Source organism: Diadema antillarum, unplaced genomic scaffold (assembly GCF_040938485.1).
Source record: "Diadema antillarum isolate AM-2024a unplaced genomic scaffold, OU_Dant_1.0 scf00000009, whole genome shotgun sequence".
Taxonomy (NCBI): Eukaryota; Metazoa; Echinodermata; class Echinoidea; order Diadematoida; family Diadematidae; genus Diadema; species Diadema antillarum.
The window spans coordinates 1,619,029-1,639,631 of NW_027270898.1; positions in this window are offsets into that span (position 1 = coordinate 1,619,029).

The window sequence follows — 20,603 nt, forward strand, 5'->3', positions numbered from 1 at the left end:
TGTAATATAGACATATATGCATAGGCAAAGGTTCTGAACAAAAAAGCACAGACAAAAACAAACAAACAAACAAACAAACAGAAGATAATGTTGTTAAAGAGGGAACCAAAAGTTAGCACATGTGCTAGTCGAGAATGGTTCTCCCGTTTAGCTACATTTCAAATACTCATTGCAAGGTCTCTCCTTCTAAAGTAACTATATTTAAAAAGTACATTAAACTAAACATTTAATTATTCCTTTCATCACTAAACATTATTTAACAAATGATTTTTTCGATTTTTTCGAAATTAAGATCTTGTTCTTTCCTCTTGAACATTTTTAGGCAAACTATTCCAGAACTTTGACCCGACAAAAGATATAGAAAATGTTACATGTGTCGTTTTACATTTCGGGAGTCTAAGCATGGAATGATCTTTGCCTCTAGTCCTGTATGCATGATTCATTAGCTCATAACATTGCGTTACAGAATGTGGTAAATGTCCCTTGTGTAGATCATACAAAGGTTGACACTGCAAGCTTATGCAGGTCAAAAACATCTGACACTCCTATATAGACTGGTGAATAATGACCCAGAACTTGTTCTCTAGGAGGAAAATGTAATTGCTCTCATGGCCATTTTCTGTGCTAAAAATATACAATTTACGTGGCTTCTGTAGCAACTTCCCCAGACTTCAATTCCATGTGATTGTTTAAAGAATTTATATAAAAGCATGAGTACATGCCTTGGAACAAAATATCTTATGCAGAAACTGTTAACACACCTTTAATTGCAATGGGTCGTTTTGGTCCTTTTATAATCATATAATTTGTTTTCTTCAAATTAGTAGTTGATCTACTCACAATACACCATATTTGTACCTCACTCAATTTTCCACTTACGTCATTCATGTCGTACCTTTGGGAAACGTATGAAAAATCTAAACTGAAAATGCTTAGATGAGCAAGGTAAATCATTAATGTCTAATAGAAACAGTGTGGGTCCCAGCACTGATCCTTGTGGTACGCTACATGTAATCGTTCTAATACTGGGTATTTCATCCTTGTAGCACAATACCTGTGATCGGTTTGAGAGGTAATTTTGGAAACACTGCAACACGATGCCTCTTATGCCATAATATTAATTGTGCTGACAGGATGCGACGATTGATTGTGCCAAACGCCCTTTTGAAATCTATAAATATACCAAGGGTTTATATTTCACCTTTATCATTTGAATGTAATAATGTATTAACCGAATTGATTAATGATAACTTTGTACTGTATGTCTTACGAAACCATACTTGTGTCCTTACAAAATTTTAGTTGACTCCAAAAAGTCCATTAGACGACCATCAATAATTTTTCAAAAACTTTTGCAATTACTGGCAGAACTGAAATAGGTCTGTAATTACCTGGGTCATCTTTCGACCCTTTCTTAAACAAAGGCGTCACTTTTGCTATCTTAATTGCATCTGTTAATTGGCCCGTTTCTAGTGACAAATTAAAAATATAAGTCAATGGGGGAAAATATATGTGGTGCTGCATCCTTGATCAATCTTATTGACAAATTATGATAACCATGAGACTTTGTAGCATCAAGAACATATAAAATATCCATAATTTCTTCATATGTTATGGGTCTCCAAGCCAAAGATATTGTATTTCTGGCACCCAAATAATCTTGAAAACAACTATTAGGAGGCCCATTTGATATTTGTTCCGCCAAATTTGACCCAACAGTACAGTGACAAAGTAGGTGTTGAGTTCTTCGGCTATTTCTTTTTCAGAAGATACAACTTTATCAATTCCACCTTGATTGATGGCTAACTCTTCTATATCCAATTTTTTATTCTTACTCTTTTTACCAATTAGCTCATAAATGGTTTCCCAGGTCTTTGTCATATCACTTTTGTTACAATGAAAAGAATTGTAATAATACAATCTCTTTGCATTTTTATAACTGTTACCAAAGAGTTTCGATACCTTTTATACTTGTTTCCATATTCGTTACTAAAATTTGATGACCTGTAGTTTTTGTATAAAGTGTGCTTCTTCTTGATGGATTTAAGAATCGCTGATGAAATCCAATCCTTTCCAGGACCGTTCTTTTTCCGGGATACATTATATTATATTGTAGGTGCATGCTAATCACATATTTTCTCAAACATATCCTAAAAAACTTTATAAGCTGTGTTTACATCTTTGTATCTAAATACATGTGCCCACTCAATTTTCCCTAGATCCTCGTGAAATGACTGGGTATTGACTTGTAGGATCGGGCAATTTTCCGCACAAAAGCATTCATATTTTTATTCATTTCTCCCAGCTCTTTTAGAGAATTTTTTGAATTGTGAATTTTAACACACGTCTCTATGGGGAATTATTTACCCGTGTGAGCCCTATAGAGTATGCATGTAATACACACAAGTCAATGAGAAGTATCCATCCCATACAAGTTCTGCTGGATTATGTTGATCTATTCTGTCAAATCTTTCCCTCCCTCCCCCTTCCCCCTCTCCTCCCCCCCCCCCCCCCCCACACACACACCCCAACTCTGCTTAACTACAATTTGCTTTCTTATTATGTTCTTGTGGTATTAGATCTTAGTACATAGTATAGTCATCAGTGTCACACAACTTTTAATGATTGTTGTATTTTAATATATTTCTTTGTTTTGGCTACCACTGAAACAGCTCAAAATGCACACACACACACACACACACACAAACACACACACAACATTATTATGAGGAAACCTCTCGCATTCTATTGGTCTGATATTGCCAAACAAATCTCTTAAAACCAATCAGAAAATGATAAGGAAATGAATCTAAATGATCAAGTGCTTAAATACCGCATGACCCCTAGCTCTATCATCCACTGTCTTGTTTGATGTCATTAGAACTCACGACTCACAACTCACTCGTATGAAATATGCTGTTCTCACAGATTACCCATGGGAAAATAATATCATCAATGATGGTCAACAGACCGCACGTACTATAGATGTTTGCACTCCCAAAATTCGAAGTGAAATATATAATTCAAGGATCCATGCTGTTACGTATAAAGTCAAACGTAATTTGTTTTCGTTTGGTAGATACTTTATTTTCTGCAAATCAATATATACATAGATCGAATAATCGTGAATAGATTGAATAATCGTGAACATGGGAAACATACAAAGTATATTTGAAACAGAGTCGTTTGACTTGCATAAACAACGATATAAAAGGAAATTAATGATATTACAGTATGCATGTCTATGCAGCTGGGATTACAATAACAATATTATATTTAAGAAGTGATAATGCAGAGGGCCACCATTGTAAGCATTGCTTGAAAAGATGGCCGGCCCGAGGAAACGGTAGGTGAATTGGTAACAATACAAATTCTGCTGCGAAGATAGCAGGGGAAAATAAACTCTGATGTGTGATGGTGGTGAATGTGCGTGCGAGTGCTTTCAAAAGTGCACAGGGGCAGATAGGCTGGGATTTAGAATAATAAAATTAGTTTGCTGGAAGAGGGAATGACTTACGATGTTGCTACTATCGGGAGACCAACATGAATCATATAAATTATTCGTGCTTAATTCGTATTTGAAGTATACTGCGATAAAATATGCTTCTTTAAGTTTACTTTGAATGAAAACAAGGAGGCACACTGTTTCAACTCCTCAGGAAGAGTGTTCCATGTATCCAGACCGTGATGTCTAATCGACTCTTGAGCAAGTAAAAGCTTTGGATTACTTAAATGAAAATCATGGGAACGAAATTTCAAAATGATAACCTAATGATTATTTCAGCACGGCACATGATTCAGCTAGATAAAAGTGACATATACTTATTTCAAAACATATACATATGTACATGAAATATATATACAACATACAATTAGATATGGAAACAAATCAGAGCAAAAGTGAATGAAAAAAAGAAAAAATATATTTACAGAAAAAAAATGAACACATGCTCGGTTTACTTGAAAACAAAAATGAGGGAGGGGTACAATATCATTGTGGTGTCAGATACAAATTTAAACTCCGTCTATAACCGCTAAAAATGTTTGCTGTTTTACGCATGTTGGCAATGTATTCCATAATTTTGGGCACTTGATAACTAAAACTCCTCTGCCTAAAGCAGGTTTTGAAAATTATATGGTAACTTCAATATCAGCGTTGTATTCCTTAAATCATGATAAAAATTGTCAACTCAAACATTTCACTCATACATTTAGGGGTTAGATTACAAGCGACTTTATACATTGTGCAAAATATATGTTTGTTTCTTCTCATTTCAAGTGTGTCAACATTAATTTGCATACTCATTAGTATAACAAGTTAGTTGGATATCTCGAATTTACCTGCAACACTGCTCTTAGAGAACGATTCTGGAGAATTTGAAGACGATGAATATATCTATGTTTAATATTTCACCATATAACATCACAATAATCAAAATTACTTTGAATGGCGGATTTATAAAATGTAATAGCCGTTTTCACTGAAATAAAAAATGTCTTAACCTCTTTAACAAATACAAATTTCTGACCCTGCGTTTACACAAAATAATGTTCAATATGATGGCTCCAGTCTAGGGACTGCTCAATATACTAAAAAGTACACACCAAAATATTTACAATGAGGAATTTCAGTTATTTTAACATTGTTTACACTCACATTCAAATTCACAAGTTTAACCTTTTTCTTAGACCCTATTAGCATAGTTCAATATTTTTCCAAATTAAGGGCTACCTGATAGCCAATCTGCAATTGATACGGACCATATCACGGTATACATTTTTTTTTCAATCTATTTCACATTTTTACCAGACACATGAATACACGTGTCGTCAGCATAAAATGCAACCGATGAACGTTGTAAGCAGTTAGGCAAATCATTAATATAGATTGTTAACAAGAGTGGCCATACGAACGTGAACGTAATTAGTGATAAGAGTTGAAACTGTTGGTCTGCACATAGATCCAAAGTAGGGATTCAATTAGGACCTACAATGTATTACCAAGAATGTCTACCTTGAAATACGCCATCAATATAAACACTTTAATACGTGGCATTTCAATACTTCCGAACTTGAGTTCTTCTCAATGCAGAAATTATCAGAAAAGAAAATCATTTATTCATATAAAGATTTTACACAACAGAGTTTTACTGATATGCATTATACTGTCGAAAGTGCGTCATTTAAATCAACGACTTTCAAGTTTGCTGAAGCATGTTAAGATTGCGTTTAACAATCAAAATAGCCCCATTTGAGCTTTTGTGATAATATACGAATACATTTCAAAATGAAAAGCAACAATAAAGCAGCAGCTTACGCGGTAATGTTGCAGCCAACCATGCTGAAAAGAACACAATGTCCCACCATGTGAAACACAATGTGAAACACAGTTTGAACACACTGTGAACTTGCAGTGTGAAATATCTTGATTCACACTGTTAAATTCGAACGTTTTAACAGTGTGAACACAATGTGAATCATTACTATGTGAATACCCTGTGAAAAACCACACCAAAGTGGAAAATAATCTTCACACTGTTAAATTCGAGCGGTTTTTTTTTTTTTTTGATAGTCGACTGTGTGAATACAGCGTGAACACACTGTAGGATACTGCGTCCTTTTCAGCAGAGGATGATAATAATTCATGATATAACATGTACTTGAACATTTCAGGCACACAAGACAAGAATTAAGTCGACTGTCAATATATATTCTATATTTATGTCAATAAAGTAATGTGGTCTATAGTCTTCACATTTTTCAAAATGTTATTTACATTATATATATATATATATATACATATATCTGTCAAATGTGTCATGCATATCAACAATTTTCAAGTTTGCTGAAGCATGTTAAGATTGCGTTTAACAATCAAAATTTGAGCTTTTGAGCTTTTGTGATGTACGATTACATTTTAAATGAAAAGCAACAGTAAAAAGCAGCAGCTTACGCGGTAATGTTACAGCCGACCCTGCTGGAAAGAACACAGTGTCCCACCATGTGAAACTCAATGTGAAACACAGTTTGAACACATTGTGAATGATTTTGCAGTGTTAAATTCGAACGTTTTAACAGTGTGAACACAACGTGAATAATTAATTCACTATATGAAACAGAACATTACTATGTGAATAGCCTGTTAAAGACCACACCACAGTGGGAAATAATCTTCACACTGTTATATTCGAGCGTTTTTTGCACATAGTCGACTGTGTGACTACAGTGTGAATACAATGTGGGATACTGTGTTCCTTCCAGAAGGGGAGGATATGTAAATTCATGATATAACATACCTGAACATTTCAGGCACAAGAAAAAAAAATAATTCGACTGTCAATTATTTATTTTATATTCTTTTTTTATGTCAATAAAGTAATGTGGTCTATAGTGTCTCGCATTTTTCAAAATGTTATTTACATCATATATGTATATATATTTGAGTTCACAGCATCCTGCATTAATTCTCTTTAAAAATTTTCTTACGATTTCTGAACGTATGACAAATTATTTCATTGGCAATGTCAAAAAGCCTTTGGAATTTATGACTTAACCGCGGTAACTGCTTCAACGAAAATGTTCCACACATCCTTGTTGTTCTGTACTTAGATGCCAATAAATCAAACATGATAATGTGTCATCATCATTCAACGCTTTCTAGAATACATGGCATGCATGGGGAGGAGAAGGAAAGAAGAAGAAAGACGACTCCATATTTTTATATTCACATGTATAATACCCTGAGGTGGCGGTATCCCGTATTTTCCTTTTAATGCTATAATATCAATTAAGTGTGGCAGTTATATGTACGTCACTCTATGCAATTTTTATGTGTAAGAAGGTATGACAAATCATTTTATTATTAATACTATTCTTGCCTTATTCCATGATATGTATTTTCCTTGTGTCATGATATACCTATGGTAACGTAACTATAACTTCAAGCAAATACTATGTTTCATACATGTTCTTGCTGTACACGATCTCAAAGTAGTTAAATCAAACTTACGCGTCTTTACTTTTTAACACTTTCTACGATACACGGGGAGGAAAAATGAAAGAAGAAGAAAAGTGACAAAAGTGACGGAGAAAAAGGAAATGAAGTAAATCTGTGTCTTGCGATATAAATCAAGTTCATTCATTTTATTTCAGTACGGTACAGGTTCCAGCCAGGGCTGTTCTTCATAAGTTAGGGGATGAATAAAATCTAGATGCAATGATAGAATTTTATAAAGTGATATTATACAATGAACTTCTATACAACATATAGATTTTAACACGAAAAGAGGAATTAGGTAGAACAAATCTTAAATTTAATCAGTGTAATATGAATATCTCTCCGATTAGTGGTCATAATCATTGATGTTCACCATGTTCTACGACGTGATTCTGCAATAAACGTTTTCAAAATATTGATCTAGTCTCTCTTAAGCATCAAAAGTGTGTTATGACTTAAGGTCTGAAGACGAATTATTCCGCGATATAGCCCCATGAAAACTGAAACTTAATGTGTGTTTATCTCGGGCAACGAGAATCCTAACATACTTTTTAAATCATAAGAAGCGTATCTATAAGATCAAATTTCAAAAACTTGAAACGCTGTTTTATTCTATTTACATGTAACTAACTTAATATTTACATAGATAAATTAGGACGGTGATATCCCGTATTTCCATTTTTAAAGGGATGGTATAGTATTGGTGGCGATGAGGATTGGGCTTTTTGATTTTTGCAAGGTACCAATTAAGAAACCACTTATAAGATAGTACAGAGCATACAATTCTAAGAGGAATTCAAAGTTTATTTGATTAAATTCGGTTTTGGAATGGCTGAGACATCCAAAAACAAAGTAAATCAAAGCATTCAAAATGAAAGGTGGGTCCCACCTTCTATTAGGATCCCTCTGTTTCGGATATCTCAGCCATTTCAAAACCAATTTTCATCTAAATAATAAGCATTGAATTCCTCTCAGAATTACATGCTCTTTCACATTTCATGAGATGTTTCTTCTCATCCCACCAAAAAAAAAAAAAAGTTACAAACCCGAAGTTACGTCTCAACCATAACTATACGATCCCTTTAAAGTGATCCCTTTAATGTTACAGAGGTGTATTGACATACATTATACGTACATCTAAAAATCAATAACGCACCTAAGTTTGTAGCATCATCCGTTTATGCAGTTTTTAAATGGTAAAGAACGTGTGACATTATAGATTTATTGACTTTGTTCGTACACTATAATCAATGGTATTTCTCTCATAATTTGTCATGTCAACTATAAACGGCAACGTAACTTCTTCAAACAAAAATGTCACTTACATGTTCTTGCTGTTCACCATGCATCTAATATTAATGTTATTACAGTCCATGAGTCAAACAGCCCACGAGTCATTATAGCCTATGCCGGTTCGACACTATATAAAACAAACAAAGCCAACGAGACCGATACATAAAGCCCCGTGTTGCAATGTCACGTCGAACTCGTGGATTGTTTTGGTGTCGAAATCATATTATTTGCCTTGGGTCGAACGCATGGGCTGTGCAACTCGTGGCTGTATAACTCATGCAATGTGTCATACAGCCCACGAGTTCGACATTGAAAAAAATGATGGACCTTTTTTTCAATGTCGAACTTGTGGGCTGCATGACTCGTGGGTGTCGGTCTCGTGTGATATGATCCCGAGTTTGTACCCTCTGTGGTATCATGGTATGGCGGAGTATCACGGGGGTTGCAAACCTGGTAAGCTGACATCAAAATGTAAATAATACTCAGTCATTGAAGATCACTTATATATAGTTCCATGCGTAAACCGCACCAAAAGTGGCACTCTGTCGGCATGACTCGGACGTACCGGCAGACCAGTGGCTCGGGAAAGCGGTTGAACACCGCTGTGTTACGATCACAGTTAGCTCGAAAGATCTGCGATAAAGAGAGTGAGTAACAGAGCTTGTTGAAAAACAAACAATAACCAGAAACGATGGAAATAAAGCACGAGGAATGTTTCTACGATGCATTCTTTACAAGGCAGTCGGAGAGTTGTGAGAAGTTGGCATAATCGCCTCTTTTGTCCGTGTGGCCATGGAGATTGTGACATCAAAATCACACAGAAACAATGTGAAGGGAATAGAATGCCGACCTATGTAATGTTGTACACTTACGAACATTATATAATATTATATATATTGGCAGCAAAACTTGCACAGTATGATATATATATATATGTATATATATACAAACGTTGTATGTGTGTGTGTGTGTGTGTGTGTGTGTGTTATAACGTAGCGTAAGTTAAATGCTCCACGGTTGTAAACTTTTAGCCTTTTATTACCCTACTGGAAAGAAGACAGTGCGAACACAGTGTGAAATCTGCTCACACTGTTAAATTCGAGCGTTTTTAATATTGTAAACACATTAACAATCATCAATTTACGGTGTGAAACAGAACATTACTATGTGAACTCTATGTGAAAACCAACATCACAGTGTGACATCATCCTCACACTGTTGAATTCGAGTGTTTTCACATAGCCGACTATGTGAACACACTGTGAACACGCTGTGGGACGCTGTGTTCTTTCCATCAGGGCAGACCGGGTGTGATGCTCGTTATTCCGAAGGTTCGTTATTCTGAAAGACACGTATTCCGTATACCTTCCTTTTTGTTAGCCCGAAAATGAAATAGGGTTTGTTAATCGGAACATTTTTGTGACATTTTTCAAGGTTCGTTAATCCGAAAATAAAGAAATTCGAAACCGCTCACCATATCCTCATCAGGATCCTCGCTTCCTCGGACTGTAGTAAAGGTGTCTCCGTCTGAACTAAAGCTGACCTTGTAGAACTTAACCCATTGGTCAACATTGTGTCGCCCTTGCGTCGCCACTCCGACGACTGTACGGGACGTTGTGAGGTCGACCTGTCAGGGTGCGTGACCAAAATCTTGTAATCAATATCAACTCGTTAAAGGATAATATTCCCGGTATGTGGATTCTGTAAATGCAAAAAGTATTTGTAGAACACATCGAGTTTGGTGCCACTAGATCAGTGTGCATCATCGCTGGATAAGAAGACTACAACTATTGTGAATTCACGAGTTGTTGCAGCCTTCTTTTTCAGAGATGACAGCGCATGGGCTTACCCAAAAACACTCATAACTTCAGTGATCTGCACGTATTGATTTTCTTGAAACTTCCCTGGTATTTTTTTTTTTTTGCTTTCACTGAATTCACACACAGTTTGGAGCTAATTCGAAACATAAAACATCCCTAATACGAGAGGGGGCTAGTCCGGGAGGCTGGATATTACAAGACTGCGGGATACGTCTCAGAGAACGTTATTCCTCCTTGCAAGTTGATAATTATATTTGGGGAAAATCCGGTTACAACTATAGTGCGGAAGGGAAATTTTGTAAGCCACTAGAATAATTAATGTATATTCTGATTGTAAGTTTTCGAAACACTGATTCATGTCTAACAGCATGGTTGACAAGTTAACGCTGGATACATCTTGGTACCAGACATATCCATTTAACCTTCCCGAAAAGAAACAGGTTTATCCACAATGGGTATACGATTTGGCCGGACTGATGTTCTGGACTTGCCGATTTATATGTATACATCGATAAATTTGACGAATCTTACGCTGCGTTTACACCATGTTCCCAGCGGCCACGGCAGTCACGTTTCAGACTACCGTGGACAAAACGGAATGGACGTAAGATTACGCGGTGAGACGGTACAGGCAAACGTGCACAGGGCCGTAATTGCCGTGGATGTCGTGTTAGATTTTTAAACTGTCAAACAATTTGCCACGGAATGAGAAATATTGTTTGCCGTGATAAAACGTGGAAAAAGCAAAAAAAAAAAAAAAAAAATACGACGGCACGGAATATTTGTAACAAAACTTGGAGGCTGTCTGTAGCGGGATGCGGTGGAATATAATTGATAGTGTCGCCTGACCAGACGCTGTGAGAGCAGCGTCTGATAGCTCTTTGTTCAGCTGAGCAAGGACTGAAACGAACAAGACTATAGAATACGAAGAGGGGACAACAGGAGACTGTCTTTTACCCACGGCGCACTACGTTTCAGGCAAACGGGGCTGCCGTGGCCGCCGGGAACTGAACATGGTGCAACCGCAGCAATAGTACCGTCAAATTCTAATATATGCGGCATCCAATGTAGGGAAGCTTTAATTATTAGTGAACAGAGAAGCCAGTTGTACCTGGATCCAGCGACTCGAATCTGATTTACTAGCCACCCACGCTGTATTCCAGTTGAGTCGCCCGTGTCGCGCCATCACATTATTGTTAGCCTGAGACGATGACGTCATTCTTTCGTCGGGGACGCGATCCAGCTCTGCTATCCCAAGCGCAGAGACATTTTCAGGAATGTCATCGCCTGTTTGACAATAAAGAAGGAAAATACATAGAAATACATTAAATTATACACTTAATGCAAAACTCTTTGGCCTCATCCTTTCCATTTGCGATAAAAGTGGACTTTGTTAGTTTTCTGTCGTGCACTCATTCGCAAGAACCTGTTGAAGCAGAATAAAGTATAAAGATATCGAACCGTTCGAAACTGTAAGGGTAACAAAAGAACCACGGTCACTTGGCCTTGGCTTATCACAATTCTTCTTGGTTTCGTCTCACAGGGAGACCAGCTTTCATTGCGGTTTCAATATCTGCATCTTATAATTTTCACCGCAATGTCAAAAAAGATCACAGCTGATTCGTCCATTAAATGACTGACTACTCCTACTTACTGCAAATCATCGCAAATACTAAAATAAGGCGTAGGGTGAAATCGGATTCTGATGTACTCCCATTTCTTCTTACCTTTATACCAAATTATTGACCCCTCCAGCTACCACCACGCCCTCACTAAGCCGATATTTCTTTGTTTGCATGACCAAGTTTAAATTTTCTACCACCTCCTATTCTATCCTTTTCGATACACACATTATTATTATTTCTTTCACGCATTTATACACAGACATTTTCACTAACCTTTGACCTTTGAATTCTGATCCCATGGCCCAAAATTTTCCCTGGAGAATCTTTACGTGGTGATACATGTATAAGCTGAGGATCATGAAAATACCTTCAGGCATTGCGATATGGGGAAAATATTGAAAGTTTAAAAATTTGACATTCACCATTGACCTTTGGCCTTCAGCGTGTTTACCCAAAAGTTGATAGGCATGTATAACTTCGTCCACTCATTCGTACATATGCCAAGTTTTATTAGGATACCTCAACCGATTCTTAATGGCATACAATCGTGGCGAGTGGTTTGTGCGGCACGGAGACAAACGCAACACGCTACCTCCCCCATTCTGTATCAAATGTAGTGACCCCGAATGAGAATAGCGCTGGCTCAATGGGTCAGCGAGCAACACGCTAGACTACAAGAGCTCTGTGCTACAAATCTCCCCACACAAAATGGCTGTCCGAGCGAGCCACGAGAGCTTCCGAATGGACGCACACTCTCAGTGCGCGTGCGCATGAAGAGAGGCCAAAAGAGCCACGCGTCTTCTGGCCTCTCTCCTCCAATCACCGCAGCTTGCGGTGACAATGTTTGTGTATGATGCGTACACACACACGCACACACACACACGTATCTCAGTCAGTGGCAGCATTGTCCCACACGTTTACGGATGTAGCACCGAGTCTGGCATTGCGCAATTGCATGCACAAACTTCGGTCGTTCGGAGTTTACCTACCATAAGGGATGACGATCGTATGCCTTTAACCCTATAGAGCCCGAGCTATTTTGACCCCTTCCAGGCCCAAGGGGGGGGGGGGGGGGCACATTGTGCCCCCCCCCCCCCCTATATAACTTCTTTATTATGTATGACCGTCATACTTGGCACATGGGTAGAGCAACTCATACTCTACATGACCCATCTTTTGAAATTTCTCAAGGTCATCCACTGAGGGCGCTATTTACCAAAATATAAAGAAATACATAGGAAATACGCTAAAATCATGTTTTTTCTTTTTATTTCTTTATCCCCAGTATATATGTTTTTATTTTATATCAATCATTTTCATATTCACCACAAAGGAAAAGCAAGTCAACCTTGACTATTAGTTATGGTTGACATTTCTCAAGGTCAACATGTGGGAGCGCCATTCCTTACAATGTAAAGAAATATAATGAAACCCATGCCATATTGCTTGGAATGGGTATGGGGTATATATATTGGTATCACATTTCATATTTCCAAAATACTGAATTTTGAGTTTGCAGATAGTATGATAAACAAATGATATTATAGGCGAAGCTTGTGTGAAGATAACACAAAATAAAAGGGTAGTCTTTGAAAAATGCTGTATTTTCGATTATTTCTGTTATATCTGTTGTGTGATGCCTATATGTCATATAAAAAATAAAGGAAATAATAAGAAGACCATTTTCGGGTAATTCACAACCATAATTACATCACATTTTGGTCCTTCAGCAAATTAGAGCCAAGAAAACCCCCATTTCATCCATTATTACATTGCTAACTGAAATTGGAACAGGAAATCATGCAAAATCTGACGAACATAGTTGTCAGTTTACGGTTGCCATGGTAACCAGCAATATCGTACATAGCTGAATTATATATCAAAATGTTCGTAATAAGATTTTAGGAAAAGTCACCAAATTTGGTTGAAATCTAAAGGGTGTAGGCGTGGCAAACGAAAATATGGTAGGGGGCACAATGTGACCCCCCCCCCCCCTTGGGCTTTATAGGGTTAAGTTATACGCTGTCCACAAAATCGATTAGGGAGGGAAGGACAGACGGACGGAAGGACGAACGGACGGATGGACAACCCGAAAACATAATTGCCTCCGGCGACATTTCGTGGCAGAGGCATAAAAAGTTAACGACGCATAATTAAAGATTTTTTTTCTTCATGTTTTTGTTTTTATCGCAGTTGATACCTCTCCATGTTGTACACGAACTCTCGGTTGACGTAGGGCCGGTAGAGCCAGGTTGGATAGTGGGCGTGGCTATGGGCTGCCCGGAGAGTGACGCAGAGGACTGACTCGTGCTGAACCCGTCCATAGTTTGAGTGAGGTGTCTTGTGATTGAGTTCATGGATGGAGTGGTTCTAGAGCTACTCATTGCGTGCTCGTCAGTCTCGGTTGTCATTGTACCGGTATCAGTCGCCATATCGGACACTGTGGCAACCAATCCTGCAGTCAGTTAATAATTACAGTGAGCAACAGTGAAAAAGTAGAACAAAAGACAAAAATAACATAACAATAATGTCAAAACCCTGGAGTAATAACGTGCATGATCGCTTAGTGATGTCTTAGTGGTAGTTAATGATACCTCACTGCCTGAGGTTGATGGCAGACTCTTTTGGTCAGAATTCACAAAAGTAGTTGAAATCTTATTCATGGATTATGCTAATTATGATCTTGTAAATACGCGTGACGCGCAAAGCGCGCCAAGAGACATCCGATGATGGACGAACCCTATTACACGCATGTGCAATGTACACCGTTATAAATTGTATAACCTACCTTATTAAACACACATTTTGAATAGACGATCATCGAATAAAATATAGAGCACAAACCAAACAATAGCTTATTTGGATAATAATGACGGGTTAAAGTTACATTGTAGTGTGATTCACAGCATAAGATTAAAATACAGAACAAAAAGTACGTCATGGAGACAAAATGGAACTACTGATTATCGCCGTTTAGGCCTACATTGTCGTTAAAATATGCAAATAACCACGAACAACTGAAGTTGTGTTTAATATAATCAGCAGTTTGTCATTAATACCAGGCATAGGGCTACAGTTTCCCTTACAAATGATAAATATTGAAGGCCTTTGTAAAAATTTTGTATTAAAACGTATGAAAAATTCCACTTTGGCATTACGAGGAGTATCAGACGGGGGGGGGGGCAGTAATTAATTACTTAATTATTACTTGATTAATATGTCACTGAATCAGTAATTAATTACTTAACTATTACTTAATGAATATGTCACTGAATCTGGCTGATGAAAGGATTATAAACAGCTCTCTCTGTGTAATAAACTCAAGAATGGCTTCGGTGTTCGTGATTTCGTATGTTCCATGTTCTACGAAAACGGTTAACTCACGAATATCGCAGCGGCTTCCACTAAAGCCTGGCGGGCAGTGACAGGTAAAGTTGTACATTGTCTCCACGCAGAAACCGTTCACACAAGGCTTCGCCAGACAGTCTGAAACATTGGGAAAGGATATATGCGACTGTAAGACAGTAATCGGCAATCTTCGTAACTTTCTGAAAAGGCCCTCGTGCTATTGTCATCGCCTATAAAATCGCGAGACGAAGATAGCCGAAGGCCGGAGATACGAAACACAGTGTAGGGGGGGGGGGGGGGAGGGGACTGCTTCTGGCCACTATTGGCTTCACTCTCTCGTGGGCAATGTTTGCTATTCCGGAGGTTCGTTAATCCGAAAACAAAATGAGGTTGGTTATTCCGAAGATTTGTGATTCCTAAACATAGATATTCCCTATACCTTTATATCTATATATTTGTGAATCCTAAAATGAAAAGGGGTTCGTTAATCCGAACATTGTTTTGTGGCGTGATTCAGAAAATTCGTTACCTTTCCATTTGCATAATTGAATGCCAATCTTGAGCGTACGTAGGCCTATATAGCTTTCTGCAAGGATGGGTAAAGTCTTATCATACGCATTGATAATTGTGAATCGTCGTTGAAAAGTATTTGTGTCAATCAATTCGATGAGGTCTCTCATGATAATATTATAAGAACGTATTAGTTTAAGACGCTGTGTCCATCAAGGCTCAGGTTCAGTCTCAAGCAGAAACAGTTCAGCGAAAAAAAAATACATTGCAATTGCATATTATATATACCGTCAATCAGCAGCCTTTGAGATTTTATAGGTCTCGTTTCGTAGGGGTTGGCCTAAGCCCAGGTCGAACCCGGTCCTCCTCCCCCCCCCCCCCGAGTTTTATGTTTTCAATATGGCGCTAAAACTATATACTTCCTACAATAATTTCATGTTTTCTGCCATACTGACGCATGAGAAGAGATGGAACGGACGAAATCAAATTCTTGGTGAAACATAGACCTATCTTTAGCAACAAGATCTTACTTGTACAGCATAACCTTGCGTCAGCAGCAAGGCGTCTGTAGATAGTAAACAAGTCGTTAAAATATACAAGGATATTGACAAATTGAGACCGGTTCTGTAACGCATAAATAATCTTTAGTGCAATGTAAAGACTTTAAAATGCATGCTTTGTTCACAAAGCTGCCCTTAACAACAAGATTACCGGAGACTTGCCCAACCTATAGCGATATCTACGTGAATTCCGGGAGGTGAATGAAATGACTAGGCTGTAAAAGAAACATCTATGAATAATTGCAGTAACAGTCTATTCAAGGTAAGGATTTTTAGCAGAATTTTGTACCTCATATAGCCCGACCAGACGCTGTGCAGTTTTTACAGCGACTGGGCTGTGTATAGTTATACCTCATACTAGACCAATTCGGTTTAGGTACTATTATTTCTTATAGGCCCTAGTCACTTTTTTTCGAACGGGGGAGGGGGGGGGGGGGGGCTTCAAGTATACGTAACAAAATATGATTTAAATGCACTGACATAGCAACGCAACTGGCTCATTGCATAACCCATTGAAAGTGCTTTTGTTCTTCTTTGGAAGCCACCCAGCTAGGTTATGGCCACCACAAGATACAGTAAGTGCATGTTTTGAAGTCGGATTCATCTACAACGACAATTGATCGTTCTCTTCCATTAACGTGTCTTACCTGGTACCCTGCAGATTCGGTGGCCAGATGGAAATAGGCGGCTGGTCTTCCATCTCGGACAAGCAGACCACTCGCGGACACTGTAAGGTATGAGCTTTGGGATGAGTTGCACATGCTGACCATTCAACAACCTCACTGGACATCGCCTCACCATGGGAATGGTGTAGTTGAGATTGTAGCCATCATGACCATGATGACACCTTGTAGTGACTGGAGAGTGAGCGACAGAGGGCGATATTCAGTTCAAACGATAGTTGGAGGATACATACAAACACTCATGCATTCATAGAATTTATCATGTGCGGCACATAATTATGTAAGTGTGTGTGCACGTGTGCTGTACTATTTGCGCTATATATATATATTTTTTTGTGTCTATCATGTTGATTGTCGTACTTATAGTCTGTGTGCTTCGAACATTCCCTTTGTTCTTTTTTTCAGATTCCCATCGATATGGTCGATGTCCCGTATTAATGATACCTCTTTACTTCAATTACCTGGATTGCATATTTTCTCACAGAAGTTTTGATACCCTTGTACAATGTAAGTATGCTAAGCAGCAAATTATTAAAAATTCATTAATGGTTTAAAAGTAACAGATTGTCATTGAATATTTAAACAAGGCAAGTGCCAAAATGTGTCCCGCCGTTTCGCGTAGAAGAAATAAATGTTTTTCTAAATCCTGAAAGTTCATTGATCCCGCCTATGAACTTTGACCTTGTGATGACCTTCAACTCCCCAAGGGGCATTCACCAGCCAAGTTTGGTAACAAACAGACGTATAGGGATCAAAAGTTTTGAATCCTAATCGAAACCCACCGTAAAAACTTAACATTGGGCCCTAAAAGTTCATTGACCCCTGTCTGTGACCTTTGACCTTGTGGTGACCTTCAACTCCCCAAGGGGCATCTACCATCCTAGTTTGGTGCCAAACGGACATATACATCAAAAGTTATGAGCCATAATCGAAACGTGCCGTAAAAACTTAACATTGGGCCCTAAAAATTAATTGACCCCCGTCTGTGACCTTTGACCTTGTGGTGACCTTCAACTCCCCAAGGGACATCTACCATCCAAGTGTGGTACCAAACGGACATATACATCAAAAGTTATGAGCCAAAATCGAAACGCGACGTAAAAACTTAACATTGGGCCCTAACTTTTAAAGTTCATTGACCCCTGCCTGTGACCTTTGACCTTGAGGTAACGTTCATTTTTGATAAAATGTGTAACTTTGTATAACCACTCTTCCCTTCAAGTTTGATTGAAATTAAAGTCCTCAGTAGAGAGTTATTCAAGTTTTTGTAGCGTTATGGACGGACGACGGACGTACAGACGCCGCAGGCGATCCCTTCAGTCTCCCCGCACTTCCGGTGGGCTCGACAAAAACTAATTATAATGTATTTTGACGGTTCACATTCTCAACCTGATGAATGTAAATTTGTTTTGATGGAAAATTGTTAATTGGACGAACGTCTACTAATTTTTTGGAAGTAATTTTGAATAATGAATTGACTTGGCATGATCATATAAGGAATATAACAACTGTTGTATCTAGACATAGTGGTACAGGTGTATATTATAGTTTAGTTTAGTTTAGTTTATTTTATTTAATCACGGCAATTTGCTTCAGCAAAGCTGTTCTTCTGCAAATCCGTGAACAACATAAAAATAGCAGAAATACATACAAACTGCATATACAATGATAAAGAAAGGAACAAGTGTCAGGTAACAACAAAAACAACGATAAATTAAAAATTGTACTATACAAAAAAAAAGAAAAAAAAAAAAAAATTATATAAATTGCGATATTTATTGTCATCTGAATCATCACATAACATATGTTTTACAATGCATTTATTGTCCCTCATATGGTTTATTGTAATATTGTTTGGAGTTATTGTAATAAGACGCAGGTAAATTATTTGATGTTCTTATTGCAAAAGGACGCAATCAGAATATGTTCCCACTACATATTCAGCGCATAACACGACCCCGATATTTAAGGAGCTAAATGTGTTAAAAATTGGTGATAAACAAAAGTTTTAAACTTCCGTATTTATGTATAAATATACCCAAAATTTGTTACCACAGTCCTTTTAAAACCTTTTTGATTACAATGCAAACATTTACTCGCATCCTACAAGACACTTAGCAGATTTCATTTACATAATCAAAAATCCCTTACAGCTCACAGGTCAGTGAGGCATCACGGACCTGATACATGGAATGCTTTACCTGACTACTTAAAAATACGAACATATCTGTTTTCTTTCAAAGCTAGTTTAAAGAAATATATTTTAACTCAAAATATTTAGTTAAGCTATGCTTATGCTAACTGTCTCCTGCTTCCTTATTTAATCAATGTACTGCCTTATCTGTATTATATGTAACTATAAATGTTTTACAATTTTTTTTTCTTATGCTTGTAGTATAAACAGCATTTTTGTGTTCCTCTGTCATTTGGTTATGTTTTGTTTGAATTTGTCATATTTATGTAATTCATTTTTTTATTTGATTTGATTTGAGAAGCAAAATATATACGAACGAACGAACGAACGAACATAATGACGACGCCCAGGGGCGTAGAGGGCTATTCGACAGATCCAATCCTGAGCCTGAATAGTTTAATGTGATGTATCCACGAGATGGTCAATCTACGCAATCTAGATTAAATCTATAAGGCCTATAGATGGATGCTTCTGTTTCACGTGATCACTGAGCTTAGACTTGAAGGCGTTCACTAATGTTGCCTCGACAGTATCAGCACGTCAGCACAATGGCTATTCCAAAAATTCACTACTCTCTTACTATAGTGCAACGCCTTGCTTTATACAACTTATAACCTTACGACAGCGAGTAACTTGATCATTGATAACAAAGAGAACAGCTCGATCAAAGTCTTCCATATAAAAAGTGTCATGCAAAAGAGCAATTCCAGTCCAAAACTATGTATTCACCAAAATATCAAAATCTAGTGTTTCCATTCAATATAGACACAACTTCAGTACATCCACATAAAATCTGGATAATTCTACTGTCACCTGGTTATTTGTCGCTATCTAGCAGAACGTTTTCGAACAGGGCTGCTGGCGTGATGACGCCAGCTGAATATGGGCTATCCAGCCATCTTCTCAGATGGTAATGAACAAACAAACAAACAAACAAACAAACGCACTATTTAGACGAGCAGCTCAATAGCGAGTTTAGATTGCATGGTCCATCAGCCCCTAAACTGTATTACACGTATTATAGTTTTTATAATCAGTCAGTCCGCAGCGCGAGCGAAAACGCACGTATTTATTCAAGTCGTATGCACGGCTGAGCGGTGCTTGCATACGTAATGAGATACATGGTCATGAATAAATCCGTGTAGAACGAGTATTTCTTGTCAGTTTTCCACACTTTTAATATCGACTGAAAGAGAAAACATTAGCAAATATGCTCATGATCAAAATAAAACGGAAAAGAAGAATATAGAGTATCAAAATCTCTCTCGAATTCGGTATTGTATTCAAAAATATTCCTTCACGTTTGACGCCAAAAAACTAACCTGAAATCTTTCATGCCCCTCTAAAATATGGTGAAGACTATGCCCGCTAAAGTATATAGTATCACAATAAGGGCAAGTTTTCTCATCTTCATTTCAATACGGGTCAGGAACTAGCAAAATTCAGAGACATGTCTAGCGTCGAGTTTACAAATATTATCCTCGCGTTCGCACCGGAATTCCGGGTCCTGTGATTGGTCGAAATCTGTCGCAAGACGCGGCGTGTCGCATTGCGTACTATCCATTGGCTGCTG